Source organism: Plecotus auritus (genome assembly GCF_963455305.1).
Source record: "Plecotus auritus genome assembly, chromosome: 12".
Taxonomy (NCBI): Eukaryota; Metazoa; Chordata; class Mammalia; order Chiroptera; family Vespertilionidae; genus Plecotus; species Plecotus auritus.
In genome coordinates, this window is record NC_137778.1 from 19005466 (window position 1) to 19027596 (window position 22131).

At 43.1% G+C, this 22131-nt stretch overlaps 1 protein-coding gene across 4 annotated transcripts in view; it reads left to right on the forward strand.

Annotated features, from left to right (window-relative positions):
* Positions 1–22131, forward strand: part of COLGALT2 (collagen beta(1-O)galactosyltransferase 2) — a 77920-nt gene that overhangs the window by 21036 nt on the left and 34753 nt on the right. The window contains exon 1 of one of the 4 annotated variants that reach the window (XM_080648599.1): positions 10783–11090. The exons of the other annotated variants lie outside the window; for them this stretch is intronic. The gene's annotated coding sequence lies outside the window, so the exon portion shown is untranslated. Of the gene's footprint in view, positions 1–10782; positions 11091–22131 lie in introns of those variants that run through there. 4 annotated transcript variants of the gene reach the window in all.

Consider the following 22131-nt stretch of genomic DNA (forward strand, 5'->3'; position numbering starts at 1 on the left):
AGCTCAGCATCAAATCTCGCGATCATGAGTGAGCAGCCCTCGGTGGGTTGGCTTTCCTGGGCTGGGTGGGCCCCAGCCTTCCTTTGACCCAGTGGGGCTGCCTCCACCAGCCAGGGAACAGGGGTCTGAGTACAATGCCGACTTCTGTGTTCTCTCAATCGTATTTCACGTGCAATGTGTTTAGTTTCAATAAAGCATTTGTACCAATGGCTCTGGAGCTCGGAGGAAGACTAAAGGAATGCGTAGTGGTTCTGAGTAAGGTGTGGGCCAACACAGCAGACGTATCCTTGGGGGAGAAAAGTCATTTCTTCCAGTGTCAGGACAGTCACAAGTGGCAGTCTCATCCAATTAGATCACTATGGATAAAAAGCTGGATGATATGTTTACATTTTAATTCTTATCACTCTGTGTAACTATATAATGGAACGCCCACCGGTGAGTGGAAATAAATATTATTTGTGATAGTAATCTTTGAGGATTGTCAAAGGTCAATAAATTCAAATGTCAGGAAATTCTCTACTTTAGCATCTTCTGTAGCCTGATTTCACAGCGGAATGTTCTCAAAATACTTTTTTCTCGATTGTCATCCGTGGCAATGCCAGCACTAACAGGATTCAGGGGGACACTACTCATTAAAAAAAATTATTCTTTCTTTTAAAATAACAAAATAAAACTGAACAAAACATACAGCCCCAGCAATAAAGAAGACTTTATGCATAGCCATCCAAAGAACTTAAAAAAAAAAAAAAAGAGCGTGCAGGACATGATCAGATCTGTATGTGTTTCTTCCTTAAAGCACAGGTTGCGAGTGTTGAAAAGACCTACTACACTTGCAGCTAAAAATCAGAGTTTTAGGGGAATTGTTTCCTGTACTTTAATATGTTTTCTTTAGCCATGAAGCAAAATTTTCAAAACCATACATTAGTGTTTTAGATCCTGCTCTGCATCTTCCCACAGAAATCATTTCAACACAGCCCACTTTTGATGTCCCCGGTTCCCCGGTTGACATCACAGCACATATTATCTTGATTAAAAAGAACATTTCTCAGATTGGCTGTGGGCTAACAGAGCACTTTGTTTTGGACTTGCGTCAGTTTGTGCTTAATTTCTGAGTTTCGACTGTGGAGTGTTATACCCCATAAAAACTCTTCTATCATTTTCAATTGTTTGAAGCTTTGATTTTTTTTTTTTAATCTCTAAAAATAGGAATGAGGCCACGAAACATAACGACGGTGAATTAAAGACCATCTGATTTGGTGGAATATTTCTTTTTGTTTTAAACTCCTACTTTGTCAGCAGATGTAACCCAGAACTTGGTCAGGCCCAAGTGCAGGCAAAGGGTACTGATTTATTGATCTAAAAAGAAAAATCTTGTAAGTCAGTACGCGAGTTATGTTTCCTGCAGAAGCCCAATAGTTCCGTCCTGGGGAAAAGTCTCAACGAGTAATTATTTCAGACCAGTGAGCTCATGGCTGTCTGCTTGGCAAAGCTCAGCTCTGGTTTCTTCATGAAAAATAAGACAACCGCCAGCATTTTTCTGTCTCTTGCCTGAGCGCTCACAAGAGCTGCTTTTCACCCCTTATGATTTAGATTCTTTAGGTCAATGACGTTTCCTCTGCCTCCCACGTGTAGTGCTACCAAGAAGTGAGTTAATATTGAGAAGGAAAAAGTCAGAGTAGAGAGCAATGATTCATCTATTTCAGAAGGGAGAGATACATTTTTAGGGACTGAAAAGGGACCTCAGCCATTCAAATCAAGCGCTCACATTCAAGATGTTTCGAAAACCAATCTCATAAAATAATAATTGCAAGCTGATTTGCTTTAAGCAGATGTATGGTTTCACAATGATCTCTATTTTTTTTTAAAGCTTCCCCCACTCCCTGACATCTGGCATTCTTACTACTTGCTACTGGCAGAAACTATTTCTTTTTTCTCAATTTATTCTGATCCTGGCTGTCAGGAGCATCTCTCAGCATATGAATTCCTAACTTAGGAAGATCACATATTCACCTTCGTAGGGCCTCAGTGTCAAAGTTGGCTCTGAAGTATCTTGTGCCCTTTCACGTAGATGTTTTGTGCAGTAATTCTGTGTATATATTATTTAATATCTAGGGACAGTGAAGGTGTGTGTGTAAAGTGAAGAATGTGTGCAGTCTGAAAAGGGTTTTACTGTCCCTTGATTTTAATAGCAATGAAAGTTTTCTATGAATGAAATCATTGTTAGGGTTTGTTTTCTACTTTGTTTACTTTGCATCTGAAGATGTTTTGAAACCTTGATTTCTGGGAATAGAATTCTTTTTTTTTATTTTATTGATATTTTACAGAGAGGAAGGGAGAGGGATAGAGAACTAGAAACATCGATCAGCCGCCTCCTGCACACCTCCCACTGGGGATGTGCCCGCAACCAATGTACATGCCCTTGACCGGAATCGAACCCGGGACCCTTCAGTCCGCAGGCCAACGCTCTATCTACTGAGCCAAACCGGTTTCGGCGGGAATGGAATTCTTTATATGCTTCCTAGGAAAGGAACTATAACACACCATTTAGAATAATTAATATGAGAAAAGACACGTTCTTCTCTCCCCTATAATACTATATAGAACAAATCTCCCCCACCCCCTAGTTCAAACATAGTGAGATATGAAGGAAGATGTGTAATTTGTTAACTTTCTCAAATATAATTTTAAAAAGTAGTTTCATTATTTTTAAATGCATCTGGTAATTTAAGGCAATGCTATTGCTGTCCTCAGAGAATCATTTTAATTAATCATTTTAATTAATATATACAACTGTGTCTTTATTGTCAGTATATGAATTATTTTTCTAGTATTCTGCAGTGTAATACTGTCACTTAATGAGGACTAATAGTCACTGCACAATTACTGTCTGCCAAGCATTGTGATAACATTTTCTATGAATTAACTTGTCCAGAGCGCTCCACAAGCCCATGAAACACAGATTGTTATTAGTAGCCTCATCTGACAAAGCAGAAACTAAAGTTGAGACAAATTAAATTTTTTTCCAGAGCCCCATGCTTAGTGGCAGAGCAGTGGCCTGCCCCAGGCCCAGAGGGGCTTGATTGTGAAGTTCATGAAGCTTGAGCTTCAGTCCCCCTGCCAGGGGCCCATGGCTGGGTGTTCACAGCTACTTTGATACAATATGCAAAAGGAAAATATTTTATCAACAATTGGCTCAGAACACTTAGCCAACTTCCACTTAATCACATTTCCTCTTATTTCGGGTGGCGGCAGAATGGCAATGGGTATATATGGGATCTGGTTAAGGGGAAGCTGACTTGGGGAATGGGTTTAGCTTGGGGTTAGCCGAATGATGTGGCTCATCGTCACTTCTACGTATAGTTTATTATTCTTACGTCCACTTGACACACAGGGGAAGGACCAATAGCCCTGTTGTACAGCTGGTGTCAGAAGTGAGATATAGAGGAGAAACAATGATTGCAACTTGTCTCTGGAAACTATCTTCAACCATTAGCTGTGCAAAATTTTAAGTGAATGATTTAATTCTCATTAATTCCTGGTCAAAGCAAAACTTATCTTCTATCAGAAGCATACTTCATAATGCAGTAAATACAATTGAATCCTATATAATAAAAGCCTAATATGCTAAGTGCCCGGTCACCAGTCAGCTGTTCAGCCAATCAAAGCATAATATGCTAATGATATGCTAAGGCTGCTCAACCGCTCACTATAATGTGCACTGACCACCAGGGGGCAGACAGTCAACCGGTCGACCAATCGCTATGACATGCACTGACCACCAGGGGGTAGATGCTCCAACCAGTAGGTTAACTTGCTGCTGGGGTTCGGCTGATCAGAACTGAGCAAGACGGGCCAGACATGCCCTGGAGCCCTCCCGTGGTCCCTCCCTGGATGGCCAACCTCCCGCGTCCCTCCCTGGCCCCCATCATGCACCGGTGGGGTCCCTTGGTCTGGCCTGCACCCTGTCGCAATCTGGGACCCTTTGGGGGATGTTGGAGAGCCGGTTTTGGCCCGATCCTGCAGGCCAGGCTGAGGGACCCCACTGGTGCACGAATTCGGGCACTGAGCCTCTAGTATCATTATAAACCTACTGGACACTTTTTTTCCCTATGGGAATCCCACGGGATAGAATCTGTCAGAATTACTGTGTCTGCAGAGCACAAACCACAGTGGCCATAGGTCTGAGCACATACCTGCTTTCTGCACTGCGACACGGTGGGCTGTGTTGTAGCAGATCTAGTGCCTCTTGGCCTGGCAAAGTCTGGCAGCTGCGCTGAAAGTAGCACACCACAGTGTCACCGACACAGCGAGACGGCTTGAAACGCTCTGAACTATGAATAACAATAAGCAAGTTTCAGTCAACCTTGGCTGAGGGAGGGCAATTATATTTCTATCCTCTCTATCCAAAGAGACACTGTAAAATAATTGCCACGTGAGGAAGTGATCAGAGAGTAGGTAAACAAACATCTAGAACATAAATTTACACAAGTATAGCCGGTGGTAAATTAATAAACTGCTTTCTTGGGTTGTGGGTGTTTATGGCATTTCTCGGCTTTGAAAAACTTGTGACAATTATTTCATTATTGCATCACTATAAAACACATTGTTAATTGGTTATAATTACTTAAGAGGTTATTTTCTTATTCTAAATAAATATTCACTTTCATGCCTCCTCTTATATTTGGGATCTTGTTTTCTTCTTTTAGATTGGGTTCTCCCAGGTTATATAAGCTTCAAGCCCTTGATTTGATCCCACCCAAGTCCTTGGCTTTCAAACGCATTTCCTGCCCTTCTGCACACTGCACTGGAGTGGCCCCAGTCGTCCCTTTCAAGCCTTGTTTTTAACTTTTGATTGTCTCACAAACCAGCTGTTCTTTCCATTAAAGTTTCATGTTAGCACTTTCTGAACTAACAACATTTATCCTTATTTAACACAATGAAATCTCACTACTGAAAAAAAGGCATCCTCAAGTTTGTAGTTAGAAATAGTATGTTAACACCCACACTCGTTTCCCACAATAAAACGTGTTGAAAACATGCTGTGTGGCTGCTCTGCCACACTGAAGGGCAGTTCTCAGCACGAAGCGTCCCACTCCAGGCCTGCTGTATAATTCCTCCTGACTCCTTCATGTAATGCAGTGAGTGATAAAAATTGTACTGACGGGTAATTTAGAATCCCAGTGGACATTTCTAAATCATTTTGACCCTGAAACAAATTTGATAATTGAGTGTCCTTTGGTCCACAAAACACTCAGGTTGTCACATTTTATTAACTGCCGATGGCCTCAGAAACCACCCCGTGCCTAGAAATAAAGCCACCCATGACAGCTGGAGGCTTGGAGGAAGAATTCATTTTCATTACATCACCTATGACACTTGAGGTTCTTCAGCATAGTCTCTAAAGTTAATAGTGACTGTCTAGAAATCATAATGAGTTAGAATTCCCCGAGTGTTTGAATGTCACACACATCTTGTGACATCGACAGCTGGGACTGAAGATCTTTTCCTAGTTTCCTGTGGCTTGTCATCTGCCACTGAACTGCAGTTCTTCCCATCAGCCCCACGGTTCCCTCTGTAGTTGCTTTTCTAACTTTCAGTGTAATGATTCCATGGCCCAGAGCCAGGGATCTGCCGTGTGGATCTCAGAACAAAGAATGTTCCCTGTGCACCTGTGCAGGGAAGGTGAGCAACATCGTCCGGGTTTCACCAAATTGGAAGTGATGCAAACATATGGGGTATTCTCTTATTTTTCCTTTCAACACAGATATCAGGTGTCTTTCTAACGGCAGGCATCGGGCTCTAAGGAAGTGAGTAAAATACCACCTCACTCTTCACCCTGGAAGCCCAGCATCACAGAAGCATCGCGGGTTCAGGAACGAGGTGACGAGGTTGGCAAGGTCACAGATGCCTCCACTGTCAGGGCCATACAGAAAAGGAACAGGATTCGATGTGTATTTTCCTTATATCTACGTAAGGTTTTCCTGGGGAACAAGGCCTGTCTTATTGTAATCCCAGATTCTGGCACTGAGGAGCCCAGCAGGAAGGGCTCAATAAATATTTGGGGAAAGGTAAATAAATTATTTTAATCGAGTTTCACATCCACTTTACCTTTTTATGATAAAACGGAGATCCCCAAAGACAATGAGTGGTTTCCTCCCAGTTCCTCAGGGGCCTGTCTGGTTACAAAGTTAGGACCAGAAGCAGGGGAGTAGGAATTCTCTTCTGTGGGATCCTTTCTCTTAGTTTGCTTATTTGGTGATGGAATAAAGTACACATTTTGAAGTGCACCCTGAGGTTGAATTTCATGTTTATTAGAACCCCATACCCACACTGAAAATATAGTTTCTTTATCGTGATGCTAATGCAATAAAAACAAACGGTGATTGTTTCAAAGAGTGATCCACACTCATTAGGAAAATTAGATTCAGTCTTTTTTCCTCTCTCTTAAGAAAAGGGGTTTCGAAATATGACCCCCTCATCGCGTTTTCATTTGGTTTGGTAGGAAATAGTTTTCTCCTCCAGTAACCCCAGATGCTATAGGATACCTCACACACGTTATGATGTAAATTCCGTGACTACCCAAATCTCTGAGTTCCTTTTCTATGTTTGTATTAGAGGATAACATTTCACGATGGTTTTAAATACTTAGAAAGACATTTGCACAAAAAGGCTGGTAAGGATTGTGGATTAAAAAAAAAATCATTGCCCTAACTGGTTTGGCTCAGTGGATAGAGCGTTGGCCTGCGGACTGAGGGGTCCTGGGTTCGATTCCGGTCAAGGGCATGTACCTTGGTTGCGGGCACATCCCCAGTGGGAGGTGTGCAGGAGGCAGCTGATCAATGTTCCTTTCTCATCGTTGTTTCTAACTCTCTATCCTTCTCCCTTCCTCTCTGTGAAAAATCAATAAAATATATTTTTTTAAAAATCATTTGCACTCAGCATCCTAAAGAAGGAGGTGCGAGAAATGCTGTAGGGCCGTGGGCTGTGGCCACGTGATGGGCTAGATTCAGGAGAGATCCTGGGGAATCTCCACTCTCCTTTTTCCATGATTTTATTTTCTTTCTTCTGGGAGAAGACGGGTATGAGAAATGTATATGCAGCAGGCAAGAAGGACAAAGAAATGTCATTCTTTTTCTGCCTTTTCCTTTTCACCTATTCTTCTTGGAGACAACAATATTCTGAATTATAACAGAGTATTTTATAGTAAGAGCTAGTGTACATGCAGGGAATTTGTAAAATTCACATTTCCTGCCGTATCATACCGGTCAGGTCACATTTATTATTGGTTCATCGGACAATCATAAATGTGCTGGGAGCGCCCTGCCCCATACCAGTCAGATGGCGGCCTACCCGGGCCTCCTGTGTAGTGTTTACACATCCTGAAAGTGAGACAAAACAGGCCACCGGACAAACGGCATCATGATCATAACTGCACAATCACATTGAGAAGAAAAGGGGAGTCTCAGGTTGCTGCGAGAATGGTCCCCGACCTTATGTCCAATAGCAGGACAGCTGTCTGGAACAAAGAAGTTGGTTTTGCACACCCTGGCTGGTACCTTATTGAAGAGTCGGTCGTAGAGATCGAGGCTGCCTGGGTTTCTGTGCAGCAGTGGGCAGCAGAAAAGGGGGTGGGAAGAAAAGGTTTCGGCAGACAGCTTTGAAGGTAACTGGAGGCTGGAATTATCCTGGAGTTGGACAGAGACGGGAGATTGTGCATAGCCCAATATTCTCCAGTTTGCCTTCTCTTTCTGGATGGCTTCTCTCCCCCAGTTAAGTTGTCAGAGAACTGTGTTGGAGAAGGGGGTGGGGCGAAGTGAAAGCTTTACTGGTCCCGATTCCAGCTTGCATTAAATAGGCTCCCCAAACAAACCATGTGGCCGGCACTTGCAGAGCGAACATCCACTTAGAAGCGTTCACAGAGTCTCGTGTGTTCAACTCCAGACCGGGAGGCGCACTGAGGGGGGAGATGAACTGTGGATGTTACTGTTTTTACAAGGTTTTAAATAGTTGCTTGAAACGGCTGCAACAGCCCTGGGGACTTCACGAGCGTCCTTGGTAGGTTGCTACTCCTGGTAATTACATGTCAAGTAATGACCTTCTCCCAACACACAGCTCTTCACTGAGCCTGCAGCCCGGTGCCACTGAAAATTGAAAACAGACCTTCCTCCCCACAAGCCTGTGGTATCTGCTTCCTTTGGCTGGAGGGCACCATTGGCTCCCTGCTCAGTGGCTGGGATTGGTCTCCTGGGAGCTGCCGATCATTTGTCTCAGTTGCCTCAGACCTGGCCAGGAGTTCTGTTAGTGCAGCTGTGACAGGTAGCCAGCGCTTTGGGAGCGGAGACTGGCCCGAGTCCAAAGGAGCCTTGACGTTCTTGCCTCCAGGAGTTGGTCAAAAGCAGGGCGTTTAGCAACTCTAGGCTCAGATTTTCAGTGGCTCTATCATTTTTTCTTCCCACCCTAGCAATAACTACTGTTCTTATGGACTAAAGAACATGAGCAAGACTGGAATGAATACAAGTTATGTCCAAAAAGTAGGCAGAGAAGTGATAGGTTAAAATACCGTCATAATCAGATGTTAAATGTAAGTCAGCATCATTTTTGTTGTTTTACTCTCTATCTCTGTTGACTTCTTGGGCTGTCACTCCCTGTGTTCTGGTTGTTCAGTGATTTGAAAAAAGCAGTGTTGTCTCCTGCTAACAATATGAATCTAGTCTTCAAAATGATCTACTCACAGCTCTCCATTTAAAATCTGAAATGGCATAAAAAAGCGTGTAGTGAAAACTCTTTTCTGCACCCTAGTGCCTCACTCTCCATAAACAATCAAGGTTAATGGCTTTATGATATAGTCTTCCTGAAAATTTGTATGTATATAAAAATACGCTATTACTGTGCAACAAACCAGCCCAAACTTCGTGACAGAAAAGTACAACCATTTTATTATACTCATCAATTCTGTCATTCAGAGATTCATATAGGGCACAGCAGGGATGACTTTTCTCTGCCCCATGAGACCTGGATCCTCAGCTCAAAAGACTCTAAGGCTGGGGGCTGGGATCATCGGAAGGCTCACGCACTCCCATGAGTGGTCCCTGGACCGGTTGGACATGAAGACTGAGACTGCTGAGCACAGCACGTGGCCTCTCCATGCGGCATGGCTTCCTTACAGCATGGCGGCCTCTTGCTGGTACTGGACTGTGGCTTGAGATCAACAAGTCTCCTTTCAGACTTAGCCTTGAAAGTCACTTCTGCCACTCACATTCCAGAGGAAGAGACCTGGCCCCTATCTTTATTGCAGCTATCGTTGGAAAAATACTTATGTAATCTTCCCCACCCCCAGTGGGAATTTATTCCACTTGGAGGTTATTCTTTTATTTTTATTTTTATTTTTTTTTAAATATATTTTATTGATTTTTTACAGAGAGGAAGGGAGAGGGATAGAGAGCTAGAAACATCGATGAGAGAGAAACATCGATCAGCTGCCTCCTGCACACCCCCCACTGGGGATGTGCCCGCAACCAAGGTACATGCCCTTGACTGGAATCGAACCCGGGACCCTTCAGTCCGCAGGCCGACGCTCTACCCACTGAGCCAAACCTGTTTCAGCTGGAGGTTATTCTGTATAGATCTCTCAGGCTAATTTACTGCTGGAGTACAAATCATTTCTTTAACCAGCCACCTGCTATTGAACATTTCATTTGTTTCCAGTCTTTAGCCATTACAAACAAGGATGCAATACATTTTTATTGTATCTTTCATACATATATCTCCGTACGTAGGCTATATTTTTAGAAGTGGGATTGTTGGGTCAAAAAATGTGAAATTTTAATTTTGATAGATATTAAGCCTAGTTCTTTGCATCAGGATTAAGTTTGATTGAGTGTGAAAATAAAACTTCAAACTTAATGGATATCTGTGTAATATTTTTTTTATATATCACTAGCCCAAACTTATACATACACAGGTATGTGACTTTAGAGAGTGAAGCGTTTTACCTGAGTGGTTATGTGCCCAGACAAAATCATAGTTCTTATTACCAGGAAGAACCAGAAAGAAGAGAGAACTGGATACCAGTAGATAACTAGCAATTTCTGTATCATTTCTTTATTTGTGTCATCTCTGATTCTCCCAAAAATGTAGTTATTATCCCCATTTTTTTTTTCCAGATAAGGGAACTGAAGCTCAGAAACAGTAAGAAGCTTACCCATGGTCCCAAAAATAGAAAGTGTGGAACAGGAGTTCAGACCTAAGGCCTCTTTCTACCACCTGATCTGGGCTAGGTCTTGAGGTTACAAATTCAGCCTTTCCTCAGCCTGTCCTGACATCCTGCTTTTCTCTGAGATCCCCGTAAGGGGACTTGATCCTGCTCTGCTTCTGTGCTGTTTGCATTGTGCACACAAAGATGGACTTTCCCACGAGGATTATTCTTTAAGTGGAAAATTCTCTTCCTGCCACAACAAAGCAGCAGCAGCCCAGAACAGCTGCTTTTGCACCTTGAGTCCAGTGACCTAATAGTCTCCCCCGTTTCCTCTGTCGTTTCTTCTTTCAGATCCTCTAGCCTCCAGCTCGTCACACAGTGAATCCTTTCATAAAGACCGGCTGAGTCATGAAAGGGAATATAGATGGCCACGCGTTTATTTGCAGGCCCGGAGTCCAACCCAGGTTCCTTCTCCCAGCCTGGGGCAGCAGTCACCTGACCACGGTCCACTCCAGGCCGAGGGGACCCTGTTTGGAACCGGGCCCAGGCTCTCAGGAGCACCATCTGTGAAACCTAGACCAGCGTCCAGTGAGAACTGGGCTTCTATCCCAAACGCCCCGTAGCCTAGTGTTTGCTTTCTGCAGCAGTGAAATGGGAAAATCATCGTCTTCAAACTAGAGTGGGGAGAAAAAAAGGGAGTATGGGTAGCATGGCTAGAGAGTTTATACTTTGTCATTCAAAATACCTCACTGGAAGAAGCTTATAAAGACATGAAACTTTGTGCCAGAGAAGCATACGGTCGAAACCTGCCGACCCATGGAATAGTCTCAACCATAACGAAGGGTTTGGATTCTGACTTGACCTAAAAAGATTGCGATGACTTTGAGATTCAGGGGTAAGGAGGCACTGGAGCAGAGCTTTTAAAAGGTTTTTTTTTTTTTTTAAATAAGGCAGACTATTTGTTGTGATTCCAGCTGACTTTACTAATAACAAAAAGACTCATACGCTAGTTTTTTAAAAAAATGGAATTGGCCTGTAATGCAAGTGCTTTGGAAAAGTGATTCTCTACATATGAAGATGTGAAGTAGGGATGCGTGAGTCATTCCTAGAAAAGAAAACAATATAATGCTTTAAGTTATAAATGTGGACTAAGTACAATATAAGAGTGAATTAATAAACTGGAAAATAGAGTTAAAGAATTATCCTGAATTCAGTGTAGAAAGTCAACGAGATAGAAAATATCAAAGAGAGGCTTAGACATGCCAAGGAAAAGAGGATAAGATTTAATATATGACTGCTGGAATTCCAGAAGTCAACTGTAAAGAGAATAGGGGAGAGGCAGTATTTGGACAGAATAGGGCTGAGAATTTTCCAGAACCTGTAAAAGACACCAATCTTCAGATGCAGATTCCAGTTAATCCCAACCAGGATAAATAAAGAGAAACCCACAATTTGATAAATCATAGTTAAACTGCAAAATACATTTCCAAAAAAGATGAGACCTTAAAAACAGCAGAGAGAAGAGAGAGATTACTGAAAAATAACAACATACTAAAGCTGACTTTTCAAGAACAAAATCAAAGCCAGAATTACATCTTTTAAAGTGTTGGAATATAACTGACATCCTGGAATTCTATACCTAGAAATCTCTCTTTAAACAAGGGGGTCAATGGAGACATTTTCAGACAAAGAAAAAATGAGAGTATTTGCTACCCTCAGATGCTGACTAAAGAAACATCTAAGTAATACCAGAAAGAAGATTTAAGATGCAGAAAGCAATGGTGAACAAGGAAAATAGTAGACATGTGGGTGAATCCTAACAAATTATTGTCTTTATAAAATAACAATAAGTTCTAATTTAAAGTATTAAAAAATCAAGGGAGAACTAAAATATGGGATAACAGCATTTATTTGGGGATGTGGAGTGACGAGTTAAATCATTCTAAGATTCTTATGTTGGTTGGCAGAAAGTAAAAATGTTTATTACATTTAAACTGTGTTGTTAGATACATATATTCTAGTTTCTATGCTAATCACTAACTATTGGAGGGGAAAACACTGAAATGAGAGGAAAATATCTCAACCTAAAATAAGTCAAGAGAGGAAATATTGAAAGAAAGACAGCATAGGGAATATAGTCAATAATATTGTAATAACTATGTATGGTATCAGATGGGTATTAGCCTTATGGGATGATCACCTCATAAGTTACATAAATATCTACTAAAAAAAAAACACCACACACTACCATACCTGCAGAACACATATTCTTCCTCAGACACACATAGAATTTTTACAAAAATTAAACACATAAAGGCTAAAAAGCAAGAACTTAAAATTTCTTATCTTTATATACTACTGCCCAGTGAAAACTTTTTATTTCATATTTATCTTCAGAACACCTTTGTTTAGCAAAGGTAGTCTTATTTTGCAGAAAATAAATTTGAGATGTAAATTTATTTGCTTGAAATTCCACACTAGGTTGGCAGGGGCAGGATCCCAAGCCTCATGTTCTATGGAAATATTTCTGCAGATTATCAGTCTCATGCCATGAATTCATTTATTCATTTATTTTCCTGTCCACCTATTCCTTCACTTAATATGAATCCCCCCCCCCCGCCTTGTTGACTGTACTATACAGTTGAAATTCTTTCTAAGATTAAAAGCTCAATCATGTAAAAGGCTTTAGTACTAATATTTTCACTGCTTTAGTGGCAGTGGGTGCATTCACCCTATTTTTGACAGGTCATCCCTTCTGCCTGCATAATACAGTTGGTCCCCCACTTATGATGGTTCGACTTGTGATTCTTTTTACTTGATGATGGTGCAAGAGCAGTACACATTCAGTAGACACATACTTCAAATTTTTGAATGTTGGTCTTTTTCTGGTCTAATGATAGGTGGTACGATACTCTCTTGTGATGCTGGGCAGTAGCAGTGAGCCCAGCTCCTGGTCAGCTACGGATCTCGAGGGAAAGCAACCCACACCATACAGGGCATCCATTGTGGGAGATGACTTTGCCCAACTGTAAGCTAATGTCAGTGTTCTGAGTATGTTTAATGTTGGCTAGGCTAAGCTGTGTTGTTCAGTGTGTTCAGTGTATTCAATGCATTTTGATTTACAATCGTTTCAACTTATGATGAGTTTATCTGTAGGTAACCCCAGGAGAAGTGGAGAAGGCTGTGTGTTTGCTTTCTTCAGGATCCCTGATAACCTGCTGTCCATCTCCTCCAAGGAAAACTGTTGCCTGTGTTTAAAGAAAGCCGGTGCCCTGAGGGGATAAGGCAGATAAGCAGCATGCCTGCTGACCGGCCCTCACCTCTAGGCAGGCCGGCTTTGTTCACAGGCAGAGAACTCACCGCGCTCCAGGAATGTCAGAGCATTTATTTTGGTCTAAGGGGAGATAACTTGGCAGAAAATAGCCTTTCCTTCCCAGAGCTCCGAGTGCAATGTTTCGGACTAGGTCTCCTTATTGCATCTTCATGGAGTTTTCTCTCCAATGTGTCTCATTGGTCCTTATTTGGGGGTCTCTTTATTGAGCACTGAACCCAGGATTTTGAGTGGCTTAATCCTAGGTTCATCATTTACTAGCTTTGTGACTGCTTTCTCATTCGTAAGATGGGGAGAATACCTACTTCCTAGAATGTGGTGTGTTTTAAAGGAGAAAATACAATGATTCATTGGACCAAATCCTCCTTCTTGAGTATAACTGCATTGTACCAAAGGGCTGTGTCAGGTCTTCCTGCCAACAGTTGTTCTGATGAAAATGTTGTTCATCTGAGACTGTACTCTGATCCTCTGTGGAAGAAATTTGGGTCAGTGAGTTTGAATCTGGCTCTGGCAATGCCTAAATCCCTCTCCAAATGTCGGCTATGCGGGAATGAAAATGAGAATTTCATCAGCGATATCATTTACAGAAAACGTGAACTGAAACATGGTTTGGGAGATCCTGGGGACGTGAACTTGAAATGTTGGACATCATTGGCTTTGTTCCCACGGTGCCTCCTGAACGTGGCAGCAGCTAAAGACGAAAGCGTGCCTTAGACGTGGCCTGACTTGTGGCTGGGGAAGAAAGAGCAGGAGGAGCTACCTTCATCCTGCTAGGTCCTGGGGAAGCATCGCACCCTCTTCTAGGTCTGAGAAGGAAGTTGTAGCTTTCTCACTTTGTTGGCTGGAACTGGACTCTGTTTATAACGATGTGTGCCAAGTCCTGTTGCTTGATTTCTAATTTGGCTCAGAGGACACACCCTAATGAAAGCCGGGAAGAAGAATGACTCACCTGTTGCCATATTTACCATCGACCACAATTACATTTGCTTGAACTCTGCCCTGGCCAAATGTCTTCTGGATGCTGCCTTCAGAGCGATTGATCATGTTCCCCACTTCCCCCCGGACAGATGATTGGGCTCCATCAGAGCCTTCCAGCAGCTCAATACCAAACAGCATCTGCCCCCATGCTTGTGTCCAGGGCCTGCTTAAACTCACTCTTGCCAGATATGGATTAGGAAACAGAATGGAAGTGCCCCAAAAGATATTACCCACACTTGTATAATTGTGTGTTTTATTTTTACGGCTATCATATCCACACTTTAAGTATTTAGTGCTTAGGAAGAAGGATGGGGACAGCAGTCTTGCACTCAGTTTATTCATTTAACAACACTTTACTCCGTGTCCATGCCAGACACTGTCCTGGGCTTGAAGCTACAATGGTGAGCAAAGACAATCACATCCCCGCCTTCACAAAGCTAATAGACCGGAGGGAGAAATAGATGACGCAATACCATAGACGTAAAGATCAACTTGCAACTGTGATGAGTACCAGACAGAAGAGGTGTGTGGCACCAAAAGAACTGACCACCAAGGGTTTGCCCCACGTGGGGCGGTCAGGGAAGGCCTCAGTCCCTTGGAAACCTCGGATCCAGGGTCCTACCTCCCAAAGTCACCAAGTGACATTCGTGTCAGGCTTTTGAGACGTTAGTGTCTCCATTATTTTTTCCCTAAACCTTATTTCTCCTCTGACAGCGAAGGCAAAGGTCCTTAAACCTCCCTGCTAGAGAGGAGAAAACCACAGAAAGTGTGGGAAACAGCAAAGAGTGAAATCAACCAGTTATTGATAAGTGCCATTTGCTGTTCAAGGCATTATTGAAAAGTTGGAGGGCTCGGTAGGGTATGTCTGTGCCCGAGGCAGGAAGAGGGCCAGTGACCCCTGGGGGCTCAGAAATAACTGAAATGCCCTGAGGCTGCGGCAGTTTTACTAAGCGCACAAGCCCTTGCTAGATCTAGCACTTGGAAGACACAACTGCAATTTACTCTCTGCCTTCTTTAAAATATTTCTTCCTGTTTCAAATGTCACTCCAAAGTACAATTTCAAAATGAGCCTCAGGCGTGGTTAACAAGACAGTCATCTGAGCCCTGCTCTCTGACTCTGATGCTTCCGAGGCTTGGACGTGAGGTGTCACCTCTCTGGACCCGCTTTTCCTCGTCTTCCTAATGGGATTAATGAGAATACACAGCAGAGCTGTGGCGAACTGAGAGGTTACAAGTCAGGGGTTCCAGTTCGGTGCTTGACTAGTAGCGAGCGCCTGGCTGTTTGCTCCTGCAGAGGTGGAGTGAGTGATAAAGAAGGAAAACTTCTCTGTTCTGTGGATTTGTGCATGGTTCCCTCTCCAGCAACACGTGACAACCCCACGTGGACCCTGGAAATGTTAAGAGCACAGACTGTTCCTTCCTTCTGACAGCAGTTTTCCAAAATAGAGATGGAGGAAAAATACCATCAGAATAGCCTGACACCATGGACAAGCGTAAATAACTCGAACCTCCTCACCAGTGTGTCTCGGTACTCTGCAGTCTGCCGGAGTGTGATTATAGAAAAAGAACACGGAGCTGACATCTGCCAAACAGTATTCCCCCCCTGCCCCCCCAGGGAAAAAAATCTCAAATGAAGTGATGTGGGAAGGCCAGACTTAAAACTTTTTACAGCAGGTAAACTCAAGGCAAACATTTTCTCTCTCCCTCCGGAGCCGGCCAGGCCTGTTATTACTGGAACCAAGACAACAGGTTTGAGCTACAGCAATGCACTGAACTGAAATGTTTCGTTAGCTGGAGCCACGTTCTCATGGTCGGTGACTCTGAGGCAAATTGGACATTTTCTGTCTTTGCTCATGTGTCTAGCCCGCCTTTTTCAGTGGGGAAACGGGCGATAGCAGGAAGAAGTCTGATGGCTTCTTAATAAGTCAAAATGCTTTATGCGGGGTTAGCATTGTTCTGTTACATTTGCTGCTGCTTTTGCTTATGTGGCAGGCCCTGAGTAAACAGGGAGAGTGTATTTTTATTTTGTCACCCATTTATGCCAGCATTTACTGACTCATTCAATAAGCCTGTGCTAAATGTTTACTATACGCTAGACATATGAGAAATTTGGACACATGATACATGCATATCCCATGGACCTGGACAATAATTTGGTAAAGACCAAGGAAGGGGTAGGAGGTGTGGGGGTGGGCAGAGGGGAGGAAGAGGGGAACTCCTACAATAATGTCAACATTTAAAAATATTTAATAATAATAATTGGACACATTGTCTGAAAAGTATAAATGAAATCTGCCAGTAAATGGGTCAGGATGCTAAAAATCACACCTTTCCCAGAAAACCCATCATATATGGCAGCTGAACCTGTGCATGAAAATGGAATAAAGTAGTCCAATATTTCATAGTATTTTCAGCATTTCTTTCCTTTGCGGAATTAAAAGAATAGATTCATGCTAAAGGCAATACCTGCCACAATTTGGCAAAATATATTATTTCATAGAATTATTCACCAGTTTGTTTTTCTCAAATGGAGCCAGACTCCAGGGTTCCAGGATGTGAGCAACAATCCCAAGGGAAATGACAAACATATGTGCATCCAAAAATTTGCATATGAAGGTTCATAGCAGCAATACTCAAAGTAAAAAATGAAAACAACCCAAATGTCCACTAAGTGATCAATGGATAAACGAATATGGTGTATCCATACAGTGGAGTAGTATGCAGCCATAGAAAGGAAAGAAGGATGAACCTTGAAAACATTATGCTCACACTGTTAGCTCAGACATAGCACATTTGTTATCTATGCTCAGCCTTTGTAGGCATTGGGTTGGATTGGGAAAAGTCCCCCTGAAATTATTCATACTGAGATTTTTCATTTTGGTCGTGTTTACTAATGTCCTTGACAAGGCAGATAATTTCTTCTAATCTGTCAAGTGGGCATTCACTCTTTGTGGGTGAGTGTGGTGGGGGGAGTTTGAGATAAAGGTTGGAATAGAGTATCAAAGGTCTGAAGAAAGAAATCCAAGCTCTAATACCCACCATTTGCAGGACTTGTGCAAGTCATAACCTCTCATCCCCAGCCTTCTCTTCTATAAAATGGGAAGATCAAAATAATGCCTACATGAGGCTTAAAATGGGATACTACATGATATAAAGGTGAGGGGTTCTTAACACCAAGAGAGGAAAACTATAGCTCAGAATCAAAGGTGTCAATATAAGGCTCATTTGTAATATGTTTCATTAAGTTCATCTTGATGTTGAATTAACTATTAAATGGTCAATCGGCAGATTTTACCATTCCCCTTTCTGGCCCTTAGGAATAAAATGGATTTGTTGTTTGGCTGCCTTTCCAGAATCAATCATTTCTTTTTACGTCACTCTTACCCAACCTTCAGGTGTGGGAAGTTTGTGATTATTTTGGGATTAAGCGGGACATACCGAGGAGGGGTGTTGAGAGAGTATAAACATTTATTTTATTGGTGAGGAGGGTTCATGAGAAGTGAGTTTTCCAGATTTCTTCATTCATTAGGAAGAATTGCTACTAATGAACTTGGTAGGACTTAGGAAAAGGCTGTTTTGGGGAGAAATCCCTGGCCTCCACAGTCCCTATTTGTATCCTTTAACCATATCCATATCAACTTTCCACCCAGCAGATGGATTCCAGATTTTAAACAACTCTTTATCATTCCCAAGAAGCAAGAATCCATCATCATATTTTGCCAAGAGGCCAAGCATATCGCTTCCTATTGGCAGCACAGCTGCTGGTGAGGCTGTCCCTGAGAACAGAAACAGAAGTGGTGGGACTTGATGAAATGGATTTTACTAGTTGCTTCCAAAAGTGGAGTTTTATTTGAAGGTGGAGCTCTTTATTTTCTACATCTACACCAATGAGCCTTCCTTACTGAATGAAAACAAGGGACAGTTAAGAGGATAGTCTTTGAAGTCTCGAGTTGGAGAATTCATTTTTGCCAACTCACTAGTCATGGTATGAATCCATGGTATTGATCCAGGTGGTGACTAATTTTGTTGTTTATCTCACCATTCTTCCCTTGAGCCTCTGGGAGACGTATTTTGATACTTGAGACAGCAAAGATCACAGCGTTGCCTCCATCCTACCCACCCGATGGCAGCCCTGTTGCTCTGTAGTGTCAGCAATCTAGACTTTCTGGGGTGGCAGGGAGGCTGAGAACATTCCCTGAGGGTTAGTGCAGATGGACGTGATCAAGAGTACCGTTTCCTCAATATCTCTGTTCCACCTGCTGGGAGACCGGGCCCACGTGTTTATATGGCTCCCATGGCCCTACAATTACCAATGTGAGTTTAGCCCACACTCCTTAGTAGGCCTTATAAAAGTAAATGAGTCAGTGCTAATTATTTCAAGTTGGCTATTAGTTTAAGAGCCAAGACTGAGGAATGAAAGCTGTCCTGGAATAAGGAGAAATGTCAGGGTGTTTAGATATTACCAGAAAAATCTCCATTCATTTGGGGGCATGGGGGGTACAGCCGAAGTAGGAAAGCTCTATCATCCTGCAGACATGTTTATTCACTGGTCTGCTCTCGGAGTTCTTGCTTTTCCCTGTAACAGTAACAATGCACCTGCTGGCCAGGGAACTCCAGGAGCCAAGGAGATCCCTGCACATCCTATTGATTGTGTGTGTGGTGTGTGTTTCCCTTTGTCCTAATTTGACTTTGAACCTGAGACTAATGGGCTTTTGCTGACATGCAGAGCTAGAAGAGTGGAAGAAGAAGCAGAATCAGAGAGAAAGTGGATGAGCAGCATGATGATGAGAAATGGCCTAGACTTCCCTCTGAGGCCAAATGGATTTTGCACCTGTTTCTACCAGCTCTTCCATTCCAGGTACTAGCTCCAAAGGAAGCCAGCGAGACTGATGGACAGAGAGGGGACCGACTGCAAGCACCACAGCCAAATCAGGGCCACAGCTCTCCTAGATGAGGAGGAGAGAGATCTTTTAGTGATGGCAGGTCCTGGTGCTCCTTAAGAGATCGAGGGGAGTCAAAGTTCCAACATGGCCTTCAAAGAAAAGGAATTATGTGAGGACTGGCAGGCTCAAGAGCTGAATTGTCCTTACCATCCTATCCTGAGCCAGAGAGACCTGGGGAAGAGAGAGGGAGGGAGTTGTTGATTTAAATGTGACTTCACTCCTGTTGGGGAATTGAGACAAAGATTGAATGGTCTTGGACTCCCAAGAGCATGGTCTTCCAGCCACTGCACGCTTATGCACTCAAACAGTGCGTTTCCGGTTTGACTAGGACTGGAAATCACTTGCAGATCACTTTGGCCGATGTCTCTTCCCATCATTTGTTTGCTTCAAGGAATCTTTTAGCCATGTCTGTTCCTTCCCTGGGTGCCTTTCCTGGTCTGTCTGGGAGGAGGATGGCTGACCAGAGACAGCGCTCATTTCCCACAGGCCTGGAAGGAGCTTCCAGGTGATGGAAGAGATGCCTGGGTTTCTGAGCGGTTCACATATTCCGTGTCTCCCACTTCCCGGCTTCATGGGAAAATCCATCTCAGCCTCACGGTGTTTTGTGTCCAGTGCTCGTGAAGTCTCGCAGCAGGACAGGCACCGTGCTGCTGCACGCTTCTCCGGGGTGCTGGAGACAGAGCCTTTAACTGAAGCCTCATGTTTCCTCCAGGGAGTTCGCATCTGGGCCTTTGCTATCTCTCTCTCCAATTCTCTGAATGGACCAGAGCCTGCATGCTTTCATGATTATGTATTTGAACAGAAACACATTTGTGTCAGAGGGATTACAAGGCAGCAGTGAGAACTGTCTGCCTGGATTTTTGTTGATCTGCCTTCGCTGGGGCTGGAGGGGCAGGGCAGTGAGTAGGGAGTGGGAAGTGCAGGCCTTTCTCGGTGGGCTGGTGTGGCCAGCGCTGCCCTTCCTCTGGGACAGTGGTTGGCCCTGCACATCAAAGACCAGTGTGGATGGGCCTCCAACCACAGCCAGAGGCCTCTGCTTTTCCTCAGAAGCCTGAGAACAAAGAGAATCTTAATAATTCCGGGAAGTTCTATATAGGAAAATTTTTCAACTCAATAAAAAGGGTATTTAAAATCTATGCTTCTGTTTTGAATTAGACACATGTATCTTTGCATACTTCAAGCAACTAATATCTAAGGAGGTTTGTCAGTAGTGGATACTTAGAGTTTGAAGTTGTCTAGTATGTAAGCCAGGAAAATAAATTTCATACTATAAGGTCAACTTTGTTCCAATGATTAGGAAATGCATCAATGTGTACGGAGGGCAGAGAGGATTTAAGTCCTGGGTAATGGAGACACAATAATCAAGGAAAGAAATAGATGCTGTATAAATGCTCCTACACTGTTAATAAGTAATTTGGGAATCATATAGAATCCTTCAAACATTTGGCTGACCTTGTAGTCAAGATATTTTTTGTTTTGTTTTAACGTGCTCATAATATTGTGAGTGAAGCATAACGTGCGTTAGAGCTGATTCCCAGTTCCAGGAATTTCCCTGGACAGCTTCATACTGGAAGACCAATGGCCCGACTCTCTCAGTGCCCTTCATGGCTATTTCGCTGGACATCAGTGGCATGTCGCCGCGTGTCACAGGGCATGTGATTCTCGCTGCCGTGTACATCTCAGCCCAATCGAAAACCAGATGGAGCTCAGAGCCCTCTCCCACGCTGCTTTCTCTCCCACTTTCCCACCTCCTTGGATTACCCCATCTTTGTCCAAGGGGCTCCCCCGGTGAGCCTGGGCACCATCAGCTCCACACGCACACCGCTCTCCCCCTCCAGCTGGTGGGATGCCAGGCGGGCCTGTGGGTCTTCCGCCCTCTCAGACCTTGTTCTGAAAAGAGGAGCTGGTTCTAGTCTGATTCCCAGGAGAGGCGTGAAAGTAGATACGTTAGCCTTGGTTTTTAGTAAGACTGGCTTTAGTTCAAATATCCATGTTACAAAATAAGGTTTTTCAAATATAGTTGCACACCTCTTATCCCTTTTTTTATTCTTTGCGACTTATGCGTGATTTGAATTCCATATCTGTTTCAAGTTACTTGGTGTTTTACAGAAATCTATCCCCTGTGTAGTGTTGGGTTCCACTATGCTTTACCTAACAATTTTTTTTTTCTTGAACATTCCTGAATGTTCTATTAAAGATTTTCATTTGTTACTTTTGGAGCTGCAGTGACCTCCCAAAGCTCAAGTAGAAAGAAGGAAAGCCATTATGGACTGGGTTGAACAAAGTCCTATTGCCATCTCTTCGTTTGCTCTTCATTCGCTCTTAATAAGGCCTTACTCCCAGGGAACAACTGCTGCTGCTAATGCCCATGGCTTTCTCTCCCAGAAGGACTTGCTGAATTACCAATAAAATCTAAGCACTTTTAGTCCTTTTATGAATCTCAGACATCTCTTTCTTCCCATGACTCTTTCTTTTCTGGTTTTTCTTCTTTCCTTCCTTCCTTCCTTCCTTCTTTCCTTCTTTCCTCCCTCCCTCCCTCCCTCCCTCCCTCCCTCCCTCCCTCCCTTCCTTCCTTCCTCCTTTCATTTGAAATTTGACTTAGTATGTTTTTTTAAATTTAATATATTGAGATGACATTGCTCAATAAAATTATACAGTATGATTTTTAAAAAGCAGGGATAGAT